The sequence below is a fragment of the Leptodactylus fuscus genome, chromosome 8 (genome assembly GCF_031893055.1).
Source record: "Leptodactylus fuscus isolate aLepFus1 chromosome 8, aLepFus1.hap2, whole genome shotgun sequence".
Taxonomy (NCBI): Eukaryota; Metazoa; Chordata; class Amphibia; order Anura; family Leptodactylidae; genus Leptodactylus; species Leptodactylus fuscus.
This window is the reverse complement of record NC_134272.1, coordinates 28,835,631-28,858,984: the sequence shown is the minus strand read 5'-3', so window position 1 is coordinate 28,858,984 and position 23,354 is coordinate 28,835,631.

The window sequence follows — 23,354 nt, the reverse complement described above, 5'->3', positions numbered from 1 at the left end:
GAACATATCTCATCACCCAGCTATGGACCCTCAGCTGAACAGAGGTCCTCTCATGTATCCAGAAAACACGTGAAGAGGTACGCATGGCTCTCTTCAATTAATTCTATAGGAGACTATAATGCTCAACCGTAGGGCTGGATTCACATAGTATGGCTGAAAATAGACATAATATCCATCAAGTTCAACCAAGGGTTGGGAAAGGGCCTGACTAAACGGACAACATTATCACATGGCCGTTATGAGACCACACTGATTACAATGTGTCTATTCACACGTCTGTTTTTTTTGACTGACCGTTTTTCATGGTTGACAAAGAACTGGCTTTCTCCTTGTCCATTTTTTTAATTGTAATTTTTATTAAAGTTTTCAATGTAATAAACAAAACGAGATAAAGGCAATAAAATGGGAGAATAATAAGAAAGGGCATAACAGATAGAACACCAATACACCAAGGAGAGATGAAAAGAGCTAAACAGTGAATGGGGAGGGAGTGAAGGGAAGAAGGCAGAGACCCTGCAGCATGCAATAGGAATCCCAAGGGGACCAGATCGGGTCAAAGGCCACTACTGTGTTGTGTAGACGAGCTGTCAGGTGTTCAAGATTAGAGATATTCTTGACTAGGATGATGAGGTCAGGACTGGATGGGGGAGTCACTGACTTCCAGTGCAGACTTGTTGCCAATCTGCCTCAGTGGTAAGGTGAGTGAATGAATAAAAGGATATAGAGGTACAGTTTGCAAAAAGAACCTTAATTCCCCCCCGCGCAATAGCCTCGTATCAGGGGGACAGTCACAGAATATGTGGTAGAGAACGCCTACAGCTGAGTCGCATCTCCAGCAAACTGAGGGAATCGTAGGGTTCATGAAATGTAGGAGGGCAGGGGTATGATACCAGTACATGAGGATCTTGTATTGCACCTCCTTAAAGGGGCTCTATCATTAGATTTTGGCCATTTTAGATCATCATATGCCTGAATAACCGTTAAAAAGGCTATTCAGGTGCTGCTAATCCTTTTAGAAAAGACTCCCCTGTTTTTATGATTTACCGGTAAAAAGGATTTGCTAATTAGTCCCTGGGCGTTCCGTGCACCCCCCAGCGTCATACTTTGCTCATGCCAACGTCTGTTGCTTGTGCTCTAATTCAATCCTTCTCCTCCCTGCGAGTAACCGCCTCCAGCGTCTGTATTCTTGGCGGTAGGGAATCGGAATCTCGGGTATGCGCAGTAAGCATGCCCGAGCGCCATTTTCTAAAACGATTAGCAGCACCTGAATAGGCTTTTTAAAGGCTATTCAGGCATATAATTATCTAAAATGGCCAAAATCTAATTATAGAGCCCCTTCAATAGTCAGGCATGTTGAGGATTTAGATGCACATGACGATAAGATTCACCATTGAGCAGGAGAAATTGTCCGCTCTAGGGTTTCTGGTCATGTATCTGTGAACAGGAGATGCTCGACTCTCAGAAGAGGAGTTGATATATCACAGTGATAAGGCCCTTAGTAGAGGTACCTGATCTGCAAAGGTCTCTTAAAGACCATAGGGGTAGAAACCTTCAAAGAGCTAAAAAAGGGAAAACGCAAAGTGGATAATTTCATGGTAATGCAACTCTGTTTGAAGGCAAAAGGCCTCAGATCCAGAGTTGGAGGGTCAATATACAGTATATAGGCAGCCCTGGACAAAATGGATGAACCATAGAAGCCGACAGCCGCTCCCTCCCCGGGAGAAGCGAGTTATATAGGAAAGAAGCTATAGAGGAATTCTGCAAAACAAGGGGTCACCTTTAACGGATGGGCCGGGGGAGGGGTTCATGTCAATGCAGGCACTAGTTGCAGGCATTAGCTCCCGGTCTCTGCAGTATAATACAGCAGAGACCCGCTGGTTCTGGTGGGCACTATGCTCCTGAGTGGCCACCATATTTTAATACCTGACATTCGTCATACTATTACGGCAGATGTCAGGAAAGGGTTAAAGCGTACTTCCAGCTACAAACCACTTTTCATAAATTAGTAGTGCATTTAAATATAAGAAACTTTGTAATATATCTTATTAAGGAGATTTGTTTCCTTCATCACATATTAAGCTGTTCTCCTGCTCCTTATCTTCAATCTGGCTGCTTGTTTACATTATATCCATCTCTGTCTCACACATACAACTCTATGGAGTTGGGACCAGCTGAGCAGGATTCTCCACCTGAATGGTTAATTGATTTATTCCTTCATTTTGTGTGTTATTAGCCTCTTATCTATAACTTAGCAGTGTTAAAAATGCAGCAGAGTGTTAAAGCAGTAATTATGTGAGTGTCTTTTCTAATCCCCCTCTTCCCTGCATAGACTAATATGGAGAAAGCAAGTGTCTGGAAAGTGGAGAAGAAAACCTATTTCTTTAATAAGCTTTATTACATATTTTAATATTTTCACCGGTTCTATTCATTTATGAAAAGTTATTTATAATTGGCGCGCTTTTCGTACTCATGGGTGTAATCCATCTGGATCGGGAGCCTTGCTCAAGTTTAATTTGTTTTGCTTAGCTCTATTCATCCAAAATATCTTACAAAGTGTATGCAGTTTTTAATTGCACTAATGAGTAGCACATGTTACTATTCATGTCACCTGTCATTAATGACCATTACGTATAAAGCCTATGAATCACTGGTATAGTAAAAATATGACATGCATAGTAACACGTGCCACTCATTACTACAATTGAAAGCTGCATGGAGTTCCTAAGATGTATTAGTTGAAAAAAAGCAACACAATTGTAATAAAGGGCAACAAAACTGCACCTTGTGAACCCATCCTAATAAATACGTCCCACATTTACAAATAGAAAGTATAAACTTATGGCAGTCTGAAAATGCACCAGATTTTTCATAGTGACTGATACTGGATTAGGGCAGACATACCAATTAGAGATGAGCGAACACTAAAATGTTCGAGGTTCGAAATTCGATTCGAACAGCCGCTCAATGTTCGTGTGTTCGAACGGGTTTCGAACCCCATTATAGTCTATGGGGAACAGATACTCGTTAAGGGGGAAACCCAAATCCGTGTCTGGAGGGTCACCAAGTCCACTATGACACCCCAGGAAATGATGCCAACACCTCTGGAATGACACTGGGACAGCAGGGGAAGCATGTCTGGGGGCATCTAACACACCAAAGACCCTCTATTACCCCAACATCACAGCCTAACAACTACACACTTTACACACTCAATACCACCTCTCTGACAGTAGGAAAACACCTTGAAACATGTGTATTTGGCACTTGCAGTGAGGAGAGCTTGTCACCAGCAGTGAATTTGGCCCTTGTAGTAAGTTGAGGTTGGCACCAACATTTGTTTTGAAAATCAGGGTGGATTGAGCCTCTAACCAGCAGAGTTTGGGCAAATTCATGGTGGAGGGAGCCTCTAAAAACCCCAGTTTGGACCAATTCATGGTGGAGGGAGACTCTAAAAACCCCAGTTTGGACCAATTCATGGTGGAGGGAGACTCTAAAAACCCCAGTTTGGACCAATTCATGGTGGAGGGAGCCTCTAAAAACCCCAGTTTGGACCAATTCATGGTGGAGGGAGCCTCTAACCAGCCCAGTTTGGACCAATTAATGGTGGAGGGAGCCTCTAAACAGCCAAGTTTTGGGAAATTCATGGTGGAGGGAGCCTCTAACCAGCCCAGTTTGGACCAATTCATGGTGGAGGGAGCCTCTAAACAGCCCAGTTTGGGCAAATTCATGGTGGAGGGAGCCTCTAACCAGCCCAGTTTGGACCAATTAATGGTGGAGGGAGCCTCTAAACAGCCCAGTTTGGACCAATTAATGGTGGAGGGAGCCTCTAACCAGCCCAGTTTGGACCAATTAATGGTGGAGGGAGCCTCTAACCAGCCCAGTTTGGACCAATTAATGGTGGAGGGAGCCTCTAACCAGCCCAGTTTGGACCAATTAATGGTGGAGGGAGCCTCTAAACAGCCAAGTTTTGGGAAATTCATGGTGGAGGGAGCCTCTAACCAGCCCAGTTTGGACCAATTCATGGTGGAGGGAGCCTCTAAACAGCCCAGTTTGGGCAAATTCATGGTGGAGGGAGCCTCTAAAAAACCCAGTTTGGACCAATTCATGGTGGAGGGAGCCTCTAATTAGCCCAGTTTGGACCAATTAATTGTGGAGGGAGCCTCTAACCAGCCCAGTTTGGACCAATTAATGGTGGAGGGAGCCTCTAACCACCCCAGTTTGGGCAAATTCATGGTGGAGGGAGCCTCTAACCAGCCCAGTTTGGACCAATTAATGGTGGAGGGAGCCTCTAAACAGCCAAGTTTTGGGAAATTCATGGTGGAGGGAGCCTCTAACCAGCCCAGTTTGGGCAAATTCATGGTGGAGGGAGCCTCTAACCAGCCCAGTTTGGACCAATTAATGGTGGAGGGAGCCTCTAACCAGCCCAGTTTGGACCAATTAATGGTGGAGGGAGCCTCTAAACAGCCAAGTTTTGGGAAATTCATGGTGGAGGGAGCCTCTAACCAGCCCAGTTTGGACCAATTCATGGTGGAGGGAGCCTCTAAACAGCCCAGTTTGGGCAAATTCATGGTGGAGGGAGCCTCTAAAAAACCCAGTTTGGACCAATTCATGGTGGAGGGAGCCTCTAATTAGCCCAGTTTGGACCAATTAATTGTGGAGGGAGCCTCTAACCAGCCCAGTTTGGACCAATTAATGGTGGAGGGAGCCTCTAACCACCCCAGTTTGGACCAATTCATGGTGGAGGGAGCCTCTAACCAGCCCAGTTTGGACCAATTAATGGTGGAGGGAGCCTCTAAACAGCCAAGTTTTGGGAAATTCATGGTGGAGGGAGCCTCTAACCAGCCCAGTTTGGACCAATTCATGGTGGAGGGAGCCTCTAAACAGCCCAGTTTGGGCAAATTCATGGTGGAGGGAGCCTCTAACCAGCCCAGTTTGGACCAATTAATGGTGGAGGGAGCCTCTAAACAGCCAAGTTTTGGGAAATTCATGGTGGAGGGAGCCTCTAACCAGCCCAGTTTGGACCAATTCATGGTGGAGGGAGCCTCTAAACAGCCAAGTTTTGGGAAATTCATGGTGGAGGGAGCCTCTAAAAAACCCAGTTTGGACCAATTCATGGTGGAGGGAGCCTCTAATTAGCCCAGTTTGGACCAATTAATTGTGGAGGGAGCCTCTAACCAGCCCAGTTTGGACCAATTAATGGTGGAGGGAGCCTCTAACCACCCCAGTTTGGGCAAATTCATGGTGGAGGGAGCCTCTAACCAGCCCAGTTTGGACCAATTAATGGTGGAGGGAGCCTCTAAACAGCCAAGTTTTGGGAAATTCATGGTGGAGGGAGCCTCTAACCAGCCCAGTTTGGACCAATTCATGGTGGAGGGAGCCTCTAAACAGCCCAGTTTGGGCAAATTCATGGTGGAGGGAGCCTCTAAACAGCCCAGTTTGGGCAAATTCATGGTGGAGGGAGCCTCTAACCAGCCCAGTTTGGACCAATTAATGGTGGAGGGAGCCTCTAAACAGCCAAGTTTTGGGAAATTCATGGTGGAGGGAGCCTCTAACCAGCCCAGTTTGGACCAATTAATGGTGGAGGGAGCCTCTAACCAGCCCAGTTTGGACCAATTAATGGTGGAGGGAGCCTCTAACCAGCCCAGTTTGGACCAATTAATGGTGGAGGGAGCCTCTAAACAGCCAAGTTTTGGGAAATTCATGGTGGAGGGAGCCTCTAACCAGCCCAGTTTGGACCAATTCATGGTGGAGGGAGCCTCTAAACAGCCCAGTTTGGGCAAATTCATGGTGGAGGGAGCCTCTAAAAAACCCAGTTTGGACCAATTCATGGTGGAGGGAGCCTCTAATTAGCCCAGTTTGGACCAATTAATTGTGGAGGGAGCCTCTAACCAGCCCAGTTTGGACCAATTAATGGTGGAGGGAGCCTCTAAAAAACCCAGTTTGGACCAATTCATGGTGGAGGGAGCCTCTAATTAGCCCAGTTTGGACCAATTAATTGTGGAGGGAGCCTCTAACCAGCCCAGTTTGGACCAATTAATGGTGGAGGGAGCCTCTAACCACCCCAGTTTGGACCAATTCATGGTGGAGGGAGCCTCTAACCACCCCAGTTTGGACCAATTCATGGTGGAGGGAGCCTCTAAACAGCCCAGTTTGGGCAAATTCATGGTGGAGGGAGCCTCTAACCAGCCCAGTTTGGACCAATTAATGGTGGAGGGAGCCTCTAAACAGCCCAGTTTGGGCAAATTCATGGTGGAGGGAGCCTCTAACCAGCCCAGTTTGGACCAATTAATGGTGGAGGGAGCCTCTAAACAGCCAAGTTTTGGGAAATTCATGGTGGAGGGAGCCTCTAACCAGCCCAGTTTGGACCAATTAATGGTGGAGGGAGCCTCTAACCACCCCAGTTTGGGCAAATTCATGGTGGAGGGAGCCTCTAACCAGCCCAGTTTGGACCAATTAATGGTGGAGGGAGCCTCTAAACAGCCCAGTTTGGGCAAATTCATGGTGGAGGGAGCCTCTAACCAGCAGAGTTGGTGGAAATCAGGGTGGAGGGAGCCTCTAACCAGCAGAGTTGGGGGAAATCAGGGTGGAGGGAGCCTAGTATTAGCAGAATTGTGCAACGCTTATGGTGGATGAGTATGAGGATGCGGAGGAATTGGAGAGGTTGAGTACAGACATGGAGTTTCATGTTGGGGTGCTTTACACAGGTGGGCACAAAAATGACGGCTCTACCCAGTGGTGGTTCATTTTTATCAAAGTGAGCCGGTCGGCACTCTCAGCTGACAGACGGGTGCGCTTGTCAGTGATGATGCCACCGGCTGCACTGAACACCCTCTCAGATAGGACGCTGGCGGCAGGACAGGACAGCACCTCCAAGGCATATAGGGCAAGTTCAAGCCACAGGTCCAACTTCGACACCCAATACGTGTAGGGCGCAGAGGGGTCGGAGAGGACAGGGCTGTGGTCGGAAAGGTATTCCCGCAACATGCGCCTATACTTCTCACGCCTGGTGACACTAGGACCCTCCGTGGCGGCACTTTGGCGAGGGGGTGCCATCAAGGTGTCCCAGACCTTAGACAGTGTGCCCCTCGTTTGTGTGGACCGGTGAGAACTTGGTTGCCTACTGGAGGAACTGCCCTCCCTGCCGCCAACGTCACATGCTGGAAACATCTCCATCATATTCTGCACCAATTGCCTGTGGCAAGCATTGATGCGATTGGCCCTCCCCTCTACCGGAATAAAAGACGAGATGTTGTTTTTATACCGGGGGTCAAGGATAGCAAAGATCCAGTACTGGTTGTCCTCCATGATTTTGACAATACGCTTGTCGGTTGTAAAGCACCCCAACATGAACTCAGCCATGTCTGCCACAGTGTTAGTTGGCATGACTCCTCTGGCCCCACCGGAAAGTTCAATCTCCATTTCCTCCTCATCCTCCATGTCTACCCATCCGCGCTGCAACAATGGGACGATTCGAAGTTGCCCGGAAGCCTCCTGTATCACCATCACATCATCGGACAACTCTTCTTCCTCCTCCTCCTCCTCCTCCTCCTCCATTAAACGCAGTGAAGCGGACAGATGTGTGGACCTACTCTCCAGCTGTGACGGATCGGATGCTATCCCTAACTCCTCTGTGTGATCTGAGTTATCCCTGATGTCAATCAGGGATTCTCTCAGAACACACAAGAGCGGGATTGTAAGGCTCACCATCGCATCCTCAGAGCTCACCCTCCTTGTGGACTCCTCAAAGACCCGTAGGATGTCACAAAGGTCTCTCATCCATGGCCACTCATGGATGTGAAACTGAGGCAGCTGACTTTGTGGCACCCTAGGGTTTTGTAGCTGGTATTCCATCAAAGGTCTCTGCTGCTCAACCACTCTATTCAACATCTGAAACGTTGAGTTCCAGCGTGTGGGGACGTCGCACAAAAGCCGGTGTTGTGGCACATGCAGGCGTTGCTGGAGAGATTTTAAGCTAGCAGCGGCTACTGTCGACTTGCGAAAGTGGGCGCACATGCGCCGCACTTTCACCAGTAGCTCTGGAACATTGGGGTAGCTCTTTAGGAAACGTTGCACCACTAGGTTGAAGACGTGGGCCAGGCATGGAACATGTTGGAGTCCGGCAAGCTCCAGAGCTGCTACCAGGTTCCGGCCGTTATCACAAACGACCATGCCTGGGCCCAGGTGCAGCGGCTCAAACCATATTGCCGTCTCATCGAGGAGGGCATCCCTCACCTCGGAGGCAGTGTGCTGTCTGTCCCCCAAGCTGATCAGCTTCAGCACAGCCTGCTGACGTCTACCAACGCCAGTGCTGCAACGTTTCCAACTCGTAGCTGGGGTCAATCTAACAGCGGAGGAGGAGGCGGTGGCGGAGGAGGAGGCGGTGGCGGAGGAGGAGGCGGTAGAGGAGGAGGAGGAGGGGGGTGTTCTTCTCGTGTCCCTGCCAGGAATGTTAGGCGGGGAGACGAGGTACACCGGGCCAGTTTGGGAAGCAGTCCCAGCCTCAACTACATTCACCCAGTGTGCCGTCAGTGAAATGTAGCGTCCCTGTCCGCATGCACTTGTCCACGCGTCGGTGGTCAAGTGGACCTTTGTGCAAAGCGCGGAACTAAGGGCCCGCCTGATGTTGAGTGACACGTGCTGGTGCAAGGCGGGGACGGCACACCGGGAGAAGTAGTGACGGCTAGGGACGGCATAGCGAGGTGCCGCAGTTGCCATCAGGTCCAGGAAGGCGGGAGTTTCAACAAGCCGGAACGCCAACATCTCCTGGGCCAGCAGTTTAGCGATGTTGGCGTTCAAGGCTTGCGCGTGTGGGTGGTTAGCAGTGTATTTCTGCCGCCGCTCCAATGTCTGAGAGATGGTGGGTTGTTGTAAAGAAACGCCTGATGGTGCCTTTGATGGTGCAGGAGAAGGAGATAAGACAGGACCAGGGGAGGATGAGGTAGAAGTCAACAAAGTGGCGGAGGCAGATGAAGTGGTGTCCTGGCTCGTCCTCTGGAGTGCATCGCCAGCACAGTCAGCAGTGGCAGTGGCAGAGGCAGAGGCAGAGGCAGTGGCAGTGGCGTGAACGGCAGTCGGCCTTTGTCCTGCCGTTGCTGCCTGCCACTGATTCCAGTGCTTGGATTCCAAATGACGGCGCATTGAAGTGGTGGACAGGTTGCTCTTCTCAGAGCCCCTAATCAATTTCGAGAGGCAAATTGTGCAGACAACACTATATCTGTCCTCGGCGCATTCCTTGAAAAAACTCCACACCTTCGAGAAACGTGCCCTCGAGGTGGGAGTTTTTCGGGGCTGGGTACGAACTGGAACATCTTGGGAGATTCCGGGTGTGGCCTGGCTTCGCCTAAGCTGCTGACCTCTGCCTCTGCCTCTAGCTACCCTTTTTGGTGCTGCACCTGCCTCAACATCCACACTACTTTCCCCGCTTGACATCCCCCCTGTCCAGGTCGGGTCAGTGTCCTCATCATCCACCACTTCCTCTTCCAACTCCTGTCTCATCTCCTCCTCCCGCACAATGCGCCGGTCAACTGGATGCCCTGACGGCAACTGCGTCACATCATCGTCGATGAGGGTGGGTTGCTGGTCATCCACCACCAAATCGAACGGAGATGGAGGAGACTCTAGTGTTTGAGCATCTGGATACAGATGCTCCTCTGTTAGGTTCGTGGAATCGTGACGTGGAGAGGCAGGTTGAGGGACAATGAAAGGAGCGGAGAACAGCTCTGGGGAGCAGGGACAGTTTGGGTTATTGTTCTGTAAAGCTTCGGAATTTTGGGAGGAAGGAAGACAAGACTGTTGGGTAATAGGAGGAGAGGAGGCAGAGTCTGACTGGCTGCTGGACAATGTGCTGTAAGCGTTCTCTGACAGCCATTGCAAGACCTGTTCCTGGTTCTCGGGCCTACTAAGGTTTGTACCCTGCAGTTTAGTTAATGTGGCAAGCAACCCTGGCACTGTGGAGTGGCGCAATGCTTGCTGCCCCACAGGAGTAGGCACGGGACGCCCTGTGGCTTCACTGCTACCTTGCTCCCCAGAACCATTCCCCCGACCTCGCCCACGGCCTCGTCCACGTCCCTTTCCGGGAGCCTTGCGCATTTTGAATTCCTAGTTAGAAATTGGCACTGTATACCAGTAGTAAAAATTGTGGGTGCACGTAACCCCAATATATTCTTTGAATTCCCAGTCAGAAACTGGCACTATATGGCAGTAGCAAGAAATGAGGGTATTTGTATTCCCAATATACTCTTTGAATTCCCAGTCAGACAATGGCACTGTATACCAGGAGTAAAAATTGTGGGTGCACGTAACCCCAATATATTCTTTGAATTCCCAGTCAGAAACTGGCACTATATGGCAGTAGCAAGAAATGAGGGTATTTGTATTCCCAATATACTCTTTGAATTCCCAGTCAGACAATGGCACTGTATACCAGTAGTAAAAATTGTGGGTGCACGTAACCCCAATATATTCTTTGAATTCCCAGTCAGAAACTGGCACTATATGGCAGTAGCAAGAAATGAGGGTATTTGTATTCCCAATATACTCTTTGAATTCCCAGTCAGACAATGGCACTGTATACCAGTAGTAAAAATTGTGGGTGCACGTAACCCCAATATATTCTTTGAATTCCCAGTCAGAAACTGGCACTATATGGCAGTAGCAAGAAATGAGGGTATTTGTATTCCCAATATACTCTTTGAATTCCCAGTCAGACAATGGCACTGTATACCAGTAGTAAAAATTGTGGGTGCACGTAACCCCAATATATTCTTTGAATTCCCAGTCAGAAACTGGCACTATATGGCAGTAGCAAGAAATGAGGGTATTTGTATTCCCAATATACTCTTTGAATTCCCAGTCAGACAATGGCACTGTATACCAGTAGTAAAAATTGTGGGTGCACGTAACCCCAATATATTCTTTGAATTACCAGTCAGAAACTGGCACTATATGGCAGTAGCAAGAAATGAGGGTATTTATAACCCCAATATATTCTTTGAATTCCCAGTCAGACAATGGCACTGTATACCAGTAGTAAAAATTGTGGGTGCACGTAACCCCAATATATTCTTTGAATTACCAGTCAGAAACTGGCACTATATGGCAGTAGCAAGAAATGAGGGTATTTATAACCCCAATATATTCTTTGAATTCCCAGTCAGACAATGGCACTGTATACCAGTAGTAAAAATTGTGGGTGCACGTAACCCCAATATATTCTTTGAATTCCCAGTCAGAAACTGGCACTATATGGCAGTAGCAAGAAATGAGGGTATTTGTATTCCCAATATACTCTTTGAATTCCCAGTCAGACAATGGCACTGTATACCAGTAGTAAAAATTGTGGGTGCACGTAACCCCAATATATTCTTTGAATTACCAGTCAGAAACTGGCACTATATGGCAGTAGCAAGAAATGAGGGTATTTATAACCCCAATATATTCTTTGAATTCCCAGTCAGACAATGGCACTGTATACCAGTAGTAAAAATTGTGGGTGCACGTAACCCCAATATATTCTTTGAATTCCCAGTCAGAAACTGGCACTATATGGCAGTAGCAAGAAATGAGGGTATTTGTATTCCCAATATACTCTTTGAATTCCCAGTCAGACAATGGCACTGTATACCAGTAGTAAAAATTGTGGGTGCACGTAACCCCAATATATTCTTTGAATTCCCAGTCAGAAACTGGCACTATATGGCAGTAGCAAGAAATGAGGGTATTTGTATTCCCAATATACTCTTTGAATTCCCAGTCAGACAATGGCACTGTATACCAGTAGTAAAAATTGTGGGTGCACGTAACCCCAATATATTCTTTGAATTACCAGTCAGAAACTGGCACTATATGGCAGTAGCAAGAAATGAGGGTATTTATAACCCCAATATATTCTTTGAATTCCCAGTCAGACAATGGCACTGTATACCAGTAGTAAAAATTGTGGGTGCACGTAACCCCAATATATTCTTTGAATTACCAGTCAGAAACTGGCACTATATGGCAGTAGCAAGAAATGAGGGTATTTATAACCCCAATATATTCTTTGAATTCCCAGTCAGACAATGGCACTGTATACCAGTAGTAAAAATTGTGGGTGCACGTAACCCCAATATATTCTTTGAATTCCCAGTCAGAAACTGGCACTATATGGCAGTAGCAAGAAATGAGGGTATTTGTATTCCCAATATACTCTTTGAATTCCCAGTCAGACAATGGCACTGTATACCAGTAGTAAAAATTGTGGGTGCACGTAACCCCAATATATTCTTTGAATTACCAGTCAGAAACTGGCACTATATGGCAGTAGCAAGAAATGAGGGTATTTATAACCCCAATATATTCTTTGAATTCCCAGTCAGACAATGGCACTGTATACCAGTAGTAAAAATTGTGGGTGCACGTAACCCCAATATATCCTTTGAATTCCCAGTCAGAAACTGGCACTATATGGCAGTAGCAAGAAATGAGGGTATTTGTATTCCCAATATACTCTTTGAATTCCCAGTCAGACAATGGCACTGTATACCAGTAGTAAAAATTGTGGGTGCACGTAACCCCAATATATTCTTTGAATTCCCAGTCAGACACTGGCACTATATGGCAGTAGCAAGAAATGAGGGTATTTGTATTCCCAATATATTCTTTGAATTCCCAGTCAGACAATGGCACTGTATACCAGTAGTAAAAATTGTGGGTGCACGTAACCCCAATATATTCTTTGAATTACCAGTCAGAAACTGGCACTATATGGCAGTAGCAAGAAATGAGGGTATTTGTATTCCCAATATATTCTTTGAATTCCCAGTCAGACAATGGCACTGTATACCAGTAGTAAAAATTGTGGGTGTATATAGCCCCAATTCTATTGCTAGGGGACTTGCAGGGTATTTCTGGGGTGAAGGTGGGGGGGCACACCGTTGGAACGGGTATCGGGGTATATATCGGGTATACGGGAATACACTGACAGTGTATTCCATTCAGGATCCTGGGAAAGCTGGGTTGCGGCGATTGAGCCCGTCAGTGCCACGTTACACTGACAAGCTTCTCCCTGGAATTTAGCTCTTACAAGAGCTGTTGGTTGTCTTCTCCTTCCTATCCTAGCCTGTCCCTGCCTACCCAGAATCTAAGCCCTAGCTAGCTGGACGGAAACCTCCGTCCTCGGTGAATTGCAAGCTCAGAATGACGCGAAGCTGGGCGTCGCTGTTCTTTTAAATTAGAGGTCACATGTTTTCGGCAGCCAATGGGTTTTGCCTACTTTTTTCAACGTCACCGGTGTCGTAGTTCCTGTCCCACCTACCCAGCGCTGTTATTGGAGCAAAAAAGGCGCCAGGGAAGGTGGGAGGGGAATCGAGTAATGGCGCACTTTACCACGCGGTGTTCAATTCGATTCGAACATGCCGAACAGCCTAATATCCGATCGAACATGAGTTCGATAGAACACTGTTCGCTCATCTCTAATACCAATGATGCAACCTGGGCATCTCTACAGGGTCCCATTACTTTAACAGCAGCTTTCTAATGTCTATTACACTCAGTGGCCAAAAGTTACGGGAAGGTGGTCCCAGTGCCGAATGTGTCGGATATGACGCTCAAACAGTGTGACGCGATGCGGCCTATGTCGCTAGTGTCGCCAGGATATCTGAGGAGTATGATGCACACAGGTATCTCGTGAACATGGCAGCACGTCGCGAGTTAAGTGACTTTGAACGTGGGATGACAATTGGTGCAAGACGCATGGGTATAGCATTTTGGAGATTACCCAGGAATTTGGGTTTCTGAGGTCAAAAATGTCTCGGGTGGACCTGCAATATCGCAGAGACAACGTTGGCAGGCACTTAAACCGTCGCACTGGTCGACCACGAGTGTTCGATTAACATGTCACGTCACCTCCTCAGAGTCGTACGGGGCTCTCGAGCGTCTGCTGTGGGTCAAATCGTCGCCGATTTCAATGTGGAGCGCCAGGACCCCATTTCCACTAGGACTGTGTGCCGAGAACTGCACCGCATAGGATTCAATAGTTGACCTGTGTCCCTTTGCTGACACCCAACACTAGCATAGGCCCGCAACCATTGTCATTGGACCATGGAACAGTGGCAGTATGTGACAATCTGATGTGTAGAGGGATCGCTATCGGACATTATACAGTATGGAGGCCACAGTGGGACAATATACTGTATGGAGGCCACTATGGGACATTATGCCATATGAGGGTCACAGAGGGACATTATAGTGATTACAACGTGAGATATTATTCTTAAATAGGTTGTCCAAGAATTGGTTCAAAATATTTTTTTTCCTATTTTTCCTCCTCTAAAACATAGGTTCTTCTTATGATCAGGTTCGTCTTATAAAGCAAAAAAAATATGGTAATTAGACTAAGCACAATGTAATATATAATTTACCTTGGAGCATAAGTTACTCTGGAAACCCTTAGGCTCCGTTCCCATGGAGTATTGCGCCGCTCATTTAGACACGTAAACACGTGTCAGAGCGAGGCGCTTCAAAAAAGATCCCATTGACTTCAATGGGTGCCGTCTTACGCGCGCTACACATTGAGATCAATGGGTTATAAAGCCTCCCATTGATTTCAATGTGTAGCGCGCGTAAGCCGGCACCCATTGAAATCAATGGGATCTGTTTTGAAGCACCTCACTCTGACACGTGTTTACGTGTCTAAATGAGCGGTGCGTTACTCCGTGGGAACGGAGCCTTAGGGCTGGGTGTCAGATTCACATTCAGTCCCATTCGTCACTAGATAGACCCTTAGAAATTGGTGCATCCTATGGAAATTAAGCAATAAGATAGCAGCCTGGGGGAAAGAATGGAAATGGACTTATGAATTTGTGAAATGTCATAACATTTTACGCATTGACCAACTGTGAGCTTATGCTGTGATGTCATAATGCCAGGACTTGTATTCCACACACACAGTGCACCTGCTGCAGTCTTGTCCTATCAGTACAGAGATGCGCACCCTTCAGCTGCAGCTCCTCTCACCCATCTGCAGCATACCAGTGCACATTGTTTATATGTTTTTATTTTATTTTGTTGTGTTGGTGCCACTGTGTATGTATATATTGTTTGATGTGTGTTTTCTGGGTATTGTATTGTTTTGCACCCTCAATTTCAGGGCTTGGTATATCCCTGGCCAATCTCTGGCCCTAGGCTAAGGGTTGGAGATTGTCAGTCTCCAGTAACCATTAGGTTATTTGAGTAGTGTGTTAGGAGCCTAGAGGTCAGCACCTGCTACGGTTGTCCACTTCAGCTCCTAAGAGAAAGGACCCAACTTTACACTGAGCGTCTCTCATTCCAAGTCTGGGATCAGCCACCACAGGGGAATTCCTAGCTACTACTCCTATTGGGAAGCTGCCTGTGTTATCAGTTACCTCCATAACGCTCATCTTGGTTCATCTGCACTGCCTCCGGAGCCATTCCTGTGTTTTCCATCAGGGCCCTTTGGAACACCACCACATGGCTCGGGGTAAGAGAGAACCCATCTCTCCAACTAGAAATGCCCTGGGGGAATACTATTAACACCAACAGTTACCTTGCAGGTGCCCCTAAACAGAGTCTGACATCAGAGAGGTTGGCAGGAGTATTTGATTGAGTGTCTTAGGCCTACCCATGACATCACTACAACAATTACAAACTCCAACCCTCCATTGGCTTGCTGAACATCCAAAATCCAGCTTTATTTATTTAGGACAAGTACTTAAATAAGACACTAGACTGGTTACTATGACAACCAAGGAATCGTGGACAGCCGCTACATAGATGATATCTTGGACAGTCGCTTCATAGGCATTCATGAAAGCTGTTGTGCACTATTAGCACACAGATGCTTGTGAGGGGCCATGCACAGTAACTTCAGGGACATTTGTGAAGACTGTTTTGGAGAGTCACAACATAGATGTTTCTGAAGACTGTCTTATTGGACAGTCACTACATGAACATTTGTGAAGACTGTTTTGGACAGTTACAACATAGATGTTTCTGAAGATTGCCTTGGACAGTCACTACAAAGACATTTATGAAGGCTGTCTTGGACAGTCACCGTATAGACTTGGAAAGGCTGTTCTACAAGGCACGACCTGGCATAAACAGCAAGAAGTTAATTATCTCCAGAGACTGACCACTTTACACGTCTCTCACATAGCCATCAGCTACAACTCTCAAGCTAGATTTTGTCCTGCCCTGGCTTTAAGGGGATCTCCATGTTTAGACAATTTCTTCAAAACTGACAATATATATATTGTCAGGGTCTGGGGCTGCTAGGTGGGGTGGTATAGACACACAAGTCCAGTTTCTTTTAGTCCAAAACAAAGGTAGAGTTCATTTTCACTCAAAAAGGTAGTGAAGCAACAGAAGAAAACAATACAAAAATAAATACCTGCCCGGCTAGGCTCTAACTAAACATAGAATAGGTTACCTCACCTAGAATAACAGAAATCAAAAAGCCAGTTGAATCACTCAGGACACAGCTCCAAAAATATGACCTCTCTGTCAGCTCTCCCAAAGTGTTGCTGCTGGAGCAACTTCTTAAGCCTCCTTGACAAGGAGACTCTCTGCAGCTGAGTTGCTGCCGGAACATCCCCAAAGTGTGGACTGGAAGGGGGTGGAATGACAGGTCCCACTACCAACCTACCTGTCATTCCTAAAATCCAGCCCAGTACTGAGCATTTACCAAAATGCTCAGCAGACGAAAGTTGTCTGCTGAGAACAAACATTCCTGGAGTTTTCTCATCTCACCCACCTGAGTAGTCTGGGTGAGATGTACACCCCCCTCCATTACCTGACCAGCCATCGCCTTACAATATATACACTGTGTTCCAAATTATTATGAAAATAATATTTTCTCATACTTTCAAAAATTACATATATGAATTGGAGTCATTGTAATTTTCCAGTCATCAACTATTAGAGTACAATTGAGGTTTTTGAACAAACTGCCTATGATAACGGTATATTTTAATAAAAACACAAAATGTACTCAGACTGCATGTTCTAAATTATTATGCACAGAGGAGTTTTCAACCTTTTTATTTTTATAAAGAACAAAAAAATGGTCATTTGTGAAATTAGAAGCATTAGCAGGTTATTACAAACTGAAATCAAACAGTTTTCAAATCAAAACTTTCTTCTAGGTGATGTTACATTTGCACATAGGACCCCTTGTTCGAAAGGAGCTTCTGAACTCTCTTGTCCATTGAATTTGTCAGGTTTTGGATGGTTTCTGCTTCAATTGTTTTGCATGAGGACTGAATCCCCTCCCAGAGCTGTTGCTTAGATGTGAACTGCCTCCTGCAATCATAGACACTCCTTTTGATGATGTTCCAGAGGTTCTCAATGGGGTTGAGGTCAGGGGAGCACGGGGGCCACACCATAAGTTTGTCCCCTTTTATGCCCATAGCAGTCAGAGATACAGATGTGTTATTTGCAGCATGAGACGGTGCATTATCATGCATGAAAATGATCTTGCTGCGGAATGGACGGTTCTTCTTCTTGAACCATGGCAGGAAGTGCTGTTTGAGAGACTCCACATACATTATGGAGTTCGTCTTTACCCCTTCAGGGATCCTAAAGGGGCCGACAATCTCTCTCTCCATGGTTCCAGCCCAAAACATTACTCCACCTCCTCCTCCTGGCACCGTAGCCATATTTGCATGGGGTGTCCATCAACCAGCCATCCTCCACTCCATCCATCTGGACCATCGAGCGTTGCACGGCATTCAACGGAGAACAAAACAAGTCAGTCTTCATGTATTGTTTGACCCACTGGAGCCATTTCTGCTTGTGTGCAGTGGATAGAGGAGGTCGACAGGATGGCTTACGCACAGCTGCAAACCTCTGAAGGACCCTGCATCTTGTTGTTCGGGGGACGTTGGAGGCAGCAGCAGCTTCAAAAATATGTCTGCTGCTATGACAAGGCATTTTTGCAGTTGCTCTTTTAACCTGATGTAATTGTCTGTTGGAAAGAGTCCTCAATTTTCCCTTATCAGCACGCACACGTGTGTGCTGTGAATCAGCTACATATTTCTTGATCACGATGAAGTGTCTTGGCAATGTTGATTGTAGTCATTCCTTGACCTAGATACTCCACAATTTGTTGCTTCTCAGCAGCCGACACATCCTTTTTCTTTCCCATTTTGGCAGAAAATGTAGGCTGCTTAATAATGTGGGACAGCCTTCTTAAGTAGTCTTGCCTTTAATTGGACACACCTGCCAAACTTATTAGCACAGGCGTCTGCAATTGCCTTCAGTGATATAAAGAGCCCTGACACACATCGCCATCAGAGTTTAACTGACAAACAAAAAAATTCTTATCTGTATAATAATGTGGAACGCAGTGTGTGTGTGTGTGTGTGTGTGTGTGTGTGTGTATATATATATATATATATATATATATATATATATATATATATATATACCATCTCTCTGCTGCAGATAACATCCTCTGAGGTATATACAGGTACAGGGAGAGGTGAGTGTCTGATCGTATATAAAGGGGTCACTTCTGGATCTGGGATATCTAAATAAGTAAGGTATGATTTAGAGTTGGAGGGGTGTCTGGTCAGGGGTCTGTATTTTTCCTGTTTTTTTGGTGGTCTGGTGTAGGGGGACTATAGTTTTAGGGGGTCTAATTTAGGAATTGTATTTTTTGCTTAGCCTGGAATCTGTATTTTCAGACATTCTGCCCTTGGGGCTGTATTATTTATGGGTCTTGTCTGAGGTCTGTATTTTATAGGTAGTCTCATCTGGATTTTTTTTTTTTATATTTGCTTCATTTACAGGTTTGGGTCTGAGGGAATCTACATTTATTGGTAAGGTCTGTATTTGTTCAGGGGACTGGTCTGAGGTTAGTATTAATTAAAGGGGTTTTCCCTTGAAAACAAGTTATCCCCTATCCAAATCAATGGGGTTCCCAATGCTCTGAATGGCTACAATTTCAGTACATCTCCCATAATGCTTTGCCATTCATTTCCCATATATGACGTCACTGCTGGACCTCTGGCGTCCAGCTTGTTCAGGACCCGCCCACTCCCATCACTCGCTCACCAGGTCTCTACACACTACCTAAGCTCCTCCCACCGCTGCTGACACTGGAATGACCTGTTTTGCGGCTACAGCCCAATAGCTTGAAGTCCAACATTGTATATTCATAAGTTCCCAACAATTGTAAGGCAACATCGCCACCTTGTGTTCATACATTTTATTACAGTCAATCCTTTAACTTTTTGACAAGGTATTCTCATACACAATTTTTTGCCTACATCCCCACCCCCATCTTCTAGGATCCGCAGCTATCTTGAGGGTAAGGACACATCGCTGCATGAATTTGCACAAGTAACACCTAGGGGCAGATTCACTTGCAACTGGTGATTTGTCACTTTAGTCACAAGTGACGTTTTTTCGACACCACACTCTCAAATACACCACGTTTTGTATAATACACTGGTGTCTATTAATAAAACTGCTGTATTTTGCCACATTTTTACGAGACACAAAGGTTCTGGGTTTAAATGGGATGGTTTCAAAGGCGGCATGGGTATGGGGTTATGACTCCTTGAAACCGGGCCCATAACTATGAAATCTTTTATTCCCAGAAAATGAAAAAATCCACCCCAAGCTGATGCGTGAGATCTAAAATAATCCGTCAGGTTAAAACAAGTTCAGCCACAGCCTTATCGATTTGAAAACTTTCTTCTCCCTCAAGTGGAATTTTACTATTTAGTTAAAACACATACTTAAAAGGGTTTTTCGTTCCCAAATTCCTGTTTCATGCTGCTGAGCTATCCATAGCATACGTCCAGTGGCGTAACTACCAGGGTAGCGGCTGCCACAGGCCCCCAGATATTAGGGGCCCAGGGACAGCTGCTACCCCTGCGTTTTTTTTTTAATTAATAGACCGTTACCGGCTGGAGTTATTTCAGACATTAAAAGGCCCTATTTACCTTCCGGTCCTGGCAGGGGCCGGGATCGGTAAGTAATGCCATGGGCCCCACAAGCACTATTATTATACTTGGGGGTCTTTTCAGACCCCCGAGTATAATGATCGGAGGCCCCGGAAAGGTAAAGGAACATAATGAACGTTTTACTTACCTTTCCACACTCCGAGCAGGCTTCGGGCCTAGTTGTGTGATGTTCCTGATGTCACATGACCGGGGCCTGTGTCCCGGGTCATGTGACGTCAGTACGTCATTAAAGATGGCAGACACCATTGAGGAGTGCAGCGGAGCGGGAGATAGGTAAGTAACAGTGCTTTCTTTATGTTTGTATCCCCCCCTAGGTCTCCGATTATTATACTCTGGGGTCTGAAAAGACCCCAGAGTATAATAATTGTTCATGTGTGTTCATTATGAGGCATAATACCGCGTGCAGGGGCCACTATGGGGCATAATACTGTGTGCAGGGGCCACTATGGGGCATAATACTGTGCGCAGGGGCCACTATGGGACATACTACTGTGTACTGGGGCCACTATGGGGCATAATACTGTGTACAGGGGCCACTATGGGACATACTACTGTGTACTAGGGCCACTATGGGACATACTACTGTGTACTAGGGCCACTATGGGGCATAATACTGTGTACTAGGGCCACTATGGGACATACTACTGTGTACTAGGGCCACTATGGGGCATAATACGTCATCAATATCTGATCTATCAGTGCCAGTCAGATCCCATACTGACCCCAAATTCCCTTTTCATACTGATGACCTGTCCATAGCATACTTCATTACTATCTGATCTGTCAGTTCCCAACAGCAGGGTCCGGGTGCCAGACCCCATCAGATCCTATACTGATCCACAAGATAGGCCATCAGTATAAGACATTATTTGAGGCCAGAAAACCCCTTTTAACCTAACAACAAACTGGGCTGTCTGATAATACTGTCGGGGAAACTCCATTGAAAACTCCTTTATCAGCCCTATAGCCCTCATACAATGTTTATCCAGTATTCTCTCCAGGATGGCTCAGAGATGTATTTCTTGGCTTGAGAGCACTACATAACCTCATCTTTCAGACATCTTAAAGGATAAAAGAATTCCCTCGTGCGAGGCATTAGCAGCGAGTCACGTCTCTTCTAATGGCTGGAATATATGTCACTGCACTCATTCACACCATATGGTCTCATTGAACAATAAAAGTATAGTTATATGTATATCTAAAAAAAGGGTTGTGTAGGGAGTTAAAGGGATTTTCTCACTTGCTCATGAAAAAATTATTTATTATGATTACTAGAAATTTAGAATAATGCATATCAATTATGCACTGTAAATGTATATAGCATTACACAGGTTTAACAAGAACACTTACACAGATAACGGACTTGCAGTAAACTCAATGTTTCTTTGTGTTTACATAGAGAGATGGGACACTGTCTGAGCCTTTATCAGCAAACTGCAATTAGCAGACCTGATAGCCAGGACAAAAGAGCAGGAGATAGCAGCTCAAGGGATTGAGTCATGTCATCCAACCTAAGATCAGATAATAGGCTGGGTGCCTTGACAATGATGTGTAAACAATGGGAGGAATAATTGTACATAGCAGACAAACAAAGCAGCATTATAAAGCATTGTATTTAGGAAAACTCTTTGATTTACATAAACTATAATTATACATAGGATTCTTGAAATGGGAATACCCCTTTAAGGAAGCTTTTGTTCACATAGTATATCTTTAGGATAGGTCATTAATATAAGACCAGTTGGAGTCTGACTTCTATCACAAGAGAAGAACCAGTTGTTCGCATGGGTGCGATTTTTTTTTTATACCTTTCTCTTGGGGCCAATTTGTCTGGTCCACTTTTTCACACCTTACTGACCTGGGAATGTACTTTGTAGAGTTGTATTCCTTTTATGTAAATGTGTGTATTTGTGCTGATTAATAAAAATATTTTTGTATTTTTGTATTTCATGGTATGTTGAGTGTTTTCTTGCATACTTTAATATTTTCTGGTACAGCTCAGTACACTGAGTAACTGCTGGGAAGAGTACCAAGCTCCATAACAAGTCACAGTTCCCACATACATAAGGCAAAATATTGGATATGCTTTCAATTCTTGCAGAACTGTTCCTGGCTGCAACATAGCAACAGAACTTTGCTAGCTTTATTGCCCCATTGTTCAGTAGTGGGTGTACACCTGCCAATCTGATATCGATGACCTATCTTGGGAATAACCCTTTTATCTAAGTATCATGGAAGATGCATATGGGCAAGCAAGACCCAAATCCTTCTGTCCAAGGTGGTCGTTGTGTGGTACTATTAGGGCTCATTGACACGGAATAAAATGGTGCTGATTCTGGCGCAGAATTAGCGCGAGATCAGAGCCAGAACCCGTGCAGTAAAAAAGACACTCCATAGATTTCTATTGGGAGGCTTTTTTACTGTGCGGATTTTGGTGCCAATCCTGCACAGAATTTGTTTGGATTCCACGTGAATTCCACGCGGAGTCGCGCCAGAATCCATGCCATTTTACTCTGTGTGAATGGACCCTAAAACAGCTGCAGGGGTCCCTCTTTTTTTTTTTTTTTGAACCCTTTTTGTATGGGTACCTTAATTTTAATAATTGGTGACAGCTGCAAAAATTTAGTCAATGACACAATGAACCCTACATAAATAAAATTGGATGATTCCATCTCTGCTGTGGGCATGATGTAGACCCAGCACCTTAACAATAAAAATGCACAAATTGCCCCTATGATACTAAGCATATTCTTCTATCACCCCCAATTTTTTTTTATGTATGAAGTGTTTCCTTTGATGCATTTTTAGGATTTTTTGTCTTAGGGAGCACAATGTAAAACAGGAAGGTTTTTTTGTTCAGTACTCAAGAGATATCATTACGTTTTACCAGTTCAGCGGAGGTGAGGGAACACGGAGCTGAAATCATTACACAAAAATATATTCCAGGCCGAGTGGGACCGTACAATGAAATGATAGGATACACAGATAAGACAAGGCTTTAATAGGTTGCATTGCTCTAATGCATTTCCTGCTGAAAATGTCTTAATATTTTATAGCTAAAGAGATTATGCTAATATTAATGTATTTGTAGTATTATTTTCCCATAAAAATATATTCCCACTAGGCGGTAGGACATTTCATGGAGTGGTTGCATTAACTGAAGAATGTCTGTAGGACGGCTCTAGGACAGGTTTTGGCGCTTGTATACATTTATTTGTCTACTTAGCAGTGTTGTCCAGATTGGTATCTGAAGTAAAAAGTAGCAAATTTTTTTGGAAACCCCCGTACGTGCCATGAAAATTGTCAGGGTCTTAAGTTACCCCCCTTTTGGTGACATGGATGCATAATGTGCCGGCCCAGCCCTTCATATACAATAGCTAAAAA